The following is a 7,512-nucleotide window of genomic DNA, read 5'->3' as shown; positions in this document are numbered from 1 at the left end:
AACGAGTGATAAACAGGGATAGCAGCAGATTCCAGGTACAGGTTGAAATTTTCCAATCACGGCAGTGTCATAAGGATGGCTAAGTGAAATCACTCTTTGCAGCTGTTCCTCAAAATGGGTAAGCAATCATATGGAGGTGAACGATCGGCCAAATGGAATGGAGGTGGCAGGTGCAAACACGACCAAGGCTTTATATGGCTAATAAATTTATGATCACAGAGATTATTTACCAGGGTATGTTCATTTTTTAATGAGCTTGAATGCTCAATCTTATGTTGATTTTTTAACGAGCATGAACTATGTACTAAAACTGCTCGGATCTTCGCTTTTCTATTTTTTAACGAGCATAAATTCCGCGGTAAAACTGCTCGAATATCCCAGTCATAAGATAAGAAATGTCTCCTGTAAGATCCCATTTTTTATAGAGCTCGCACCTCACATAAGCTATGCTCCCTCTCATCCTTTCTTTATGCAAGTTCGGAAACAGCTAATCCCAAAAACAGATAAATAACCGCTCTTAGCTTGCACTCCAAAAGGTTTGCATGCCCCCAGGTATAAAGTACAATTTCAAGGCTGCCCCTACTTATCCGATAAAACATTTGTTTTAAAGGGTGAGGCTTGCCTCTTTCTGGTTACCCAAAGATTGTTTTGTTAACACCATCAAACGAAAACATTTCCTCGGCACTGTCTACCGAAGTCGACAATGGTGAATGACCTTTGTCAAACAAGTAACCTTAACAAAAGAATCCTATTCTAGAACAACCCCTCTTCCATCCGCGGACGGGGTACGAACTAGTCATATTCTTTCGCGGAAATTCTACCTTATACTTAAGGTTTCCTTTGCCCGAAGCAGACGAGGATGCATGCCCCTTGGGTTCCAGTCCCATCTTTCCAAATCACTCGCACTCATCGGGAAGGAGGACTGGAGGTGGAGACATTTCTTGATTGAATAGACCATTGAGGGTTGGTATGTGACTATTTGCGATGCGTGATGCCGGAAATGAAAGTTGGTCTACGAGCTTGACCATTCTTCCTTCGTGCGGAAAACACATTACTCTAAAGAGTGAGGAGACTATAGCTCCCATGCAATATATATAGTCTCGTCCAAGGAGTAGGTTATAATCCAAGGGTCCTTGAACGACCATCACGTTCATTTGAACGGTCTTCCCTTTCAATGTAACAGGCACATTGGGGAGGATCCCTAATGGTCGACTGGTTCCTTTATCAAAACCCGAGAGATTTCTTATCTCAGGTAAAAGCTCCGGGGAACCCAGTGCTTTCCACGCAATAGAGGAAAGGATACTCACAGATGCCCCTTCATCAATGATAGTGCCAGCCATTACCATTCTATAAATTTGGACTATGATTCTGAATGGTACACTGGCTGGCAACCGGGGTCTGCCTAGTTGGTTCCAATCAAAGGACACAACCAGGTTGCTTGGTGGTGTGACCGAATACACGGCCGGATATGACCCTGATGATGTTCCTTCCTGCGATAAAGGAATGGGCGCATTGCCCTGATGCTCATCAGAGTCGGTGTTGATGAAAATAATCTGGATGGTGTCATCCTTATTCTCTTCAGTGAGGGTGTCATTTGAAGATGAATCTTCAGTGACGATGTCATTTGAAGATGAAACCTCTGAAAGGAGAACCGGGTCAACTGCCGTATCGACCTTTAGACTTTCGTCCGGTCTGGATTCAGTAGGTTCATTTTCAATGACTGACGCTTCAGCTGACCACTTGAGCGGGCCAGCTGTATTTTCAACCAACGAAGGACTTGGCACGAGTTTTTGTATCCAGGAGGAAGTCTCAACTGTGAAACTGGGCGATCTTCCAAAACTCTCTTCGCTTTGTCTAAGAAGGGACAACGGTGGATGGCGTGATCGCCTTCACACAGTCTGCAGGGGGATCTTGTTCCCCTTCTTTGTCTTGAACCTTCACTTTCGCTGGTTGACGGTAAGCATTCAACATGGCTATCAGAGGTTGATGCTCCCGAACTGTGCAAACGAGGGGACCAGTCCATTAGTATCCGGGGAATACAGGGACAATCTCTATGGAAGTGGTCTCCTCTACATATGACACATGGCGATTTAGGCCCAGTCTGTGCTGTGTGTGGATTTTTGTCAGATGTCTTCTGCTTGCCCCCAGTCGCCTTAGGCTCCTTCTTCTTCTTCTCTTTCTTCTTCTTCTCCTTCTTCTCCATGGGAGCTTGGCTTTTGCCGGCTCTACCTTGCGAAGATGAAGGATTGGAGGAAGAGTTATAGGAAGTAGAAGGCTTGTGGGAAGCTCTAGACTCATCTAACTGTTGACTCGACTGTTCAGGAACCATGGTGTTCTGAACTACATTGGTTGAGAATAGCCAAATTGGCAGGCCAATTGTCAGTCCTGGAAGCGACAATGTGGCCATGTGGGGCGCACTAACTTCTCCCCAAGAGGAGAAAGGACTAGGATTTCCATCATGTGGAATTCCTTGGTTGGGGCCTTCCATGTTCTTAACCTACAGATCAACGCAGGAATAGGAGGTGATTATGTTCCGTTTAAAATAAATTTTATAACGACGCTTTAGACACAACTTGCTTTTTCACTTTTTAAGAGTCGACAAAAAGATAAAGATGACTCTAGTCTCCTTCGATGTTTTAACGAGCCCGAAGTGACAAATGCTCGGATGGACTTTTTCAGTTATAGAGTTTGAAAAAGGCCAAAAGAAACTGCTCTGGAGATCTAGGCAGAGGGTGTGCCAAACGTTTCGCAAAACCACAGAATACATTTTACGGTACGAGTGGTCGATCTTCGTGAATGTTGTGTTCACTGCATTTCGATCAGTAGGGCGGCCGACACAGTTTCCTATGGATAAAGGCTTTGTTCCTATAGGGGTCTCCCAATATATACATGACGGTACGTGGGAGCACAAGTCCGTATTGATACTTATCGCTTCACCGTGGAGGAATCATCCAACCACTCAACGCTAAGATATCACGTTTAACGACACCGGAACACGTCTCTAGCTTAGACGTCTATGTGTTTACGTTATGTTTCAATGCGTTGTTATGTAAATTCAATTTATTTTATGGTTGATCTTGTTTAGCAGTTTGCCTTTATGGATCACCACGAGATGTATAATAACACTCCTAAATGCAGTCTAAGATGATAAGCAAGCTTTTCAATCTTTCAACTTTGAAAATCTTAACTACTGAGGGAAAAGAAAGACAACATCTTTTCACACAGATCATAGAGCACACACTAATGCACTTTTCCTAAATCAACATGCAATCTATCAAAATGCTCATGCATAATGCAGGTATTTCTTTCTCTTTCTTAATGTTGGTGCAATACAAAAAGAAAGTTGTTGTATAACTTCGAATTCAATTTCAAGTGAAAGTAAACAACCTTGTCCAAAATCAAAAGACACCTTAAGATTCACTTGTTTCGACACTAGAAATATATAAATTCAAACCATATGACGAAAGCAAAAGCTCAATCAGCTATGAACAACAAATAAACTAACTCTTAAGATCAAAATGACACTTATCACAGGTCTAGATCTAAGAGGCCACAACAAGACTAGTTCACTTTCGTTATGGGAAACTGTAAATGATATAAGAAATACACAAAGAACAAACACAGTTTCTTTATACAACCAAGGCGGAATAATGGTAAGGAAAGTTGGTTTCAGATAGGTACATTGACTGGTAACAGGCTGCAAAAACAAGAGTGAAAACAGGGCGATAAACAGGAGGGAACCCCAGTAGCACTAGGCAAAACTGTTTCAGCGCAGGTAGTACACTGGCAGTTTGACCTTCAGCGCAGGTAGCCCCTTCAGGAACTGCGCTGAAATGCAGACTGCCTTCACAGTGCCTGCACTGAAGAGACAAACTTTCGTTTTTCTCAGTTTCCGGGTCACAGATTGCTCAAAAATTCAAAGGTTTTGGCCAAATCAGAAGCTATCAGTCAAGTACACACTAAGGGATGAAAAGGAGGATGAAAAGCTATCACTAAGAGCTATTTAGAGTCCTTGTGGATCAGATCTTCAAATCATAAACTTGCCCAGCAACTGAGCTAGAGTAGCTGCCCTCTACTTTGCATTTGAAAGATCCAAATGCAGTTCGATTCGGTACTCCCTGTGTTTATGCAATGAATAGCAAAAACACAAACAACCAACAAGATACAATCCCCAGCGGAGTCGCCAATTTGTTGTTGGGAAAAAGTATCCAATACGGAATGACCCTATCCCACTCTAAGGGTGATAGTACCTTAGCAAAAATCAAAGCAAAGCTATTCGAGATTACTTCTTTATGAGATGTAAGAGAGGGGAGAAAGAGGTCCACTAACCGTTGTCTTCCGCTAATGATTGATCCAATCTTCTCTCTTTGTTGCTTGCTCCCAGCTCCTTGCTCTTTCACTGGCCCAGCTACACCAAGATCCTGCAAAATGACAAGAGAGGGAAACTACAAGAAGCATACATTCATAATTGATTCATGGATTAGAATAAATCAAATACACAAGTATAAAAACACACCATTGAGACACATGCATATAGAAGAACCTCAAATGCTTTATTAATGGAAGAAGTAAAGTTCAGGAAGTAATACAACCATAAAAGGCCCAATCCAGCATCACCTCCTAGCAGAAAGAAATCTCCTCTTCACCTCCTTCAAGCAAATCACCCAATAGTTCTATACTCAAACCAACAACACTTCCTTACATTCACAAGATTCCAGCCTCCCTAGACCTCATGAGAGAGCTCTATATATAGGAGTTTTGGAGAAAGGATGAGTCAGCTTGTAGCTGGCATGAAGCTGACTAGTGTCCTCTCCCACTTCAGTTATTCTTAAGTTCTTGAGTCCACTTGGAGGTTCTTGCTTCCACTTGGAGATCTAGACCCTCTTATTCATCACAAGGCGAATTCCCTGATCCAAGTGTCATTTTGGAAGCTTCCTGGGCATTGACACCTTGAGGAATGACTGTGCCACTTGGCCAAAATCGCCCAGCGCAGGTAGCCTTCTTTGCAGTTGACATTCAGCGCAGGTACACAGTGGAGCAGTTGACATTCAGCGCAGATGCTCAGTGGAGCAGTTGACATGATCCAGAATTAGCTTGTTTTTTAGTGTTTTCAGGTGGAGAACTGATATTCAGTGCTGTGGTTTGCTGACCTTGTTCCTCTAGGGGTAGGAACAACATGTTTAGGGACTTTGGATCCCTCAGATTATTGAAATTTCATGCTTCATGTTGTAAGGCACAAAAATGTCTATAACACTATGCTTTCCTAGAATGCAAGCATCACATTGCTTATGTTTCCTAGGAATTGTAGGCAAACAAGCAACACCATTTTTCTTCAATAAGCAGAGACTGTCATAGTTTAAATGTCCAAATCTAGCATGCCATAATAAACTTGATGGAAGTGTACCTTCTTCATGATGAGAAATATATGAGAAATGTTGTGCATGAGCAGAGGTTCCTTGCAGTTTGAGAAGTCTTTCTTCTTCTATTCCCCTCATGACAAGTGAGTGGTCAGATGCTTTTCTTACCTCAAGCTTGCCATCAGACATATGAATGGAGTGACCTTGCTGGCAGATGTGAACCAAGGACAACAAGTTTCTCTTGAGCTATGGGAGATATAGAACATGATCCAGAAGAAAGTCTGGAAGACCAGGCAATTTAAGCTTGATTGTGCCAAGCTTTGATGGCTTGATTTTTGACTGATCTGCAAAGTATACTGCTCCATCAACATTGTCAGTGAAATCTTCAAAAAAATATTTCCTATGAGTCATATGATAGGTTGCTCCTGAATCAAGCAACCAATCATTTTTCGAAGAAGCAAGTGAAGCATTAAACAAATCTTCATTTACTCCAATGTTACATTGTGCCTCAATATAGTGAGCGGATTCATGTGCTTTACCTTTGTCTGTATCATCAGTTTTACCTTTTTGTTGGTTTCTTTTCTGCTCAATTTTTTCCCATGGTAGTTTGCATGTAGAAGCATCATGTGATCCATTTCGTTTGCAGCAAATGCAATGTAGACCTGCTTTTTCTCCTTGAGAATGTCTGCCCCCCCTACCTCTAAAATACCTTCCTCTTCCTCTTCGTCCACCTCTTCCTCTTGTAGAGTCTTGAGCAGGATGCTTTTCTTTATGAGCAAGGCACACAGTTTCTTCAGAAGATTCAGGGACTGTCTTCTTTCCAAAGGCTTTCTCTCTTTCAGCAAACTTTTTCACAAGAGAGTCAAAGGTTATATCTTTAAGATTTCCATTTGCTTGTAAAGACTCAAGGTAATTGGAGTAAGTAGGATAGAGTGCCTTGAGAAAAGCAATAAGAGGGATATCCAGCTCAACCTTAGTGGATTTGATATCATGCATTATGGATTTTACTTCAGATGCAAGAGCAAGAGGATCATTATTTTTCAGTTCAAGAGTGAAGAGTTTAATCATGAGCTGAACAACTTCAAGTGAAGAATGTGAGTCATAGAGTTCTTTCAGCTTTTGTAAAGCTTCAAAGGCAGTTGAATATGATGAAATATGGCGACTTACTTCTTCATTTACAGATGCTACGATTAATGCATAGGCTTTGCTGTTCTTGTTTTCCCAAATGACGAGCTCTTTGTCTGATGTAGGCTGCACTGGGTCATTGTCTCCTTCTTCGACACACACTCCCTTCCACAACTCATTGAAGATGAGGGTGTGTTTTATCATCCGAGACCATTCAGGGTAGTTCTCCTTGCCAGTGAGAACTATTCCTACCATAGAGATGATTGAATGCATTCTGTAAAAAAAAACTTCTGCTGATATACAGTGAAGTTGTACTCAAAAGGGCAAAAAAAATTTCAAATACTTTTATTTTCTATTTCTTCAAATCCCTTCAAGGATCCTCATATAATATATCCACCATATTCCATATGTACAGGCTATTTTAATGCCGTCATGATCCATTCATGAGACAACCTCCCTTTCTGCTTACAATATGATATGATGTGTTTAAATCCTTAACAGTACCACATTTGTAATATACAAAACCCAATCATAAGCAAAAGCTAAAAAAGGGCACCACGGGATCATATCAAAGCCTTAATGCTACTTACATCAGATAAATTCACAATTCACCAAGAAGGTCAATGTTATCAGCTATATTATAAACAGCCATATGTTTCCAACTAGAACCAAAGAGCTATTCACCGCCTATGGAAAATGTCAATGCCCATGATAGAATCACCATTGAGAAGTAAGCTGGTTCAATTCATAAAAATTATACATAGAAAAACAAATTCTGGAGTTTCGTTCCACTGTCAGCACGAATGAGTTTCTCTTCATGGCGGCTATTCTATTCTATTCTAGACGTTTATGCTGCTACTTACATTTTCTTCAAATTTTTCCATGGCGACGGGTGGCAGACACACAGGAGCTTATACAAACACCGTTGTATACACTATAAATCCAATGGCTGAACCGACTTATTCAAACAACGTCCAAGGCAAACAGCGTTCAAGGCATATACTATGTCAGGCTTATACAAACACCGTTG

The sequence above is a fragment of the Pinus tabuliformis genome, chromosome 9, assembly GCF_031772625.1.
Source record: "Pinus tabuliformis cultivar Carrire ecotype Pingquan chromosome 9, CPIR1, whole genome shotgun sequence".
Classification (NCBI taxonomy): domain Eukaryota; kingdom Viridiplantae; phylum Streptophyta; class Pinopsida; order Pinales; family Pinaceae; genus Pinus; species Pinus tabuliformis.
The sequence above is the reverse complement of the archived record's forward strand: the minus strand, read 5'-3'. Positions refer to the sequence as shown.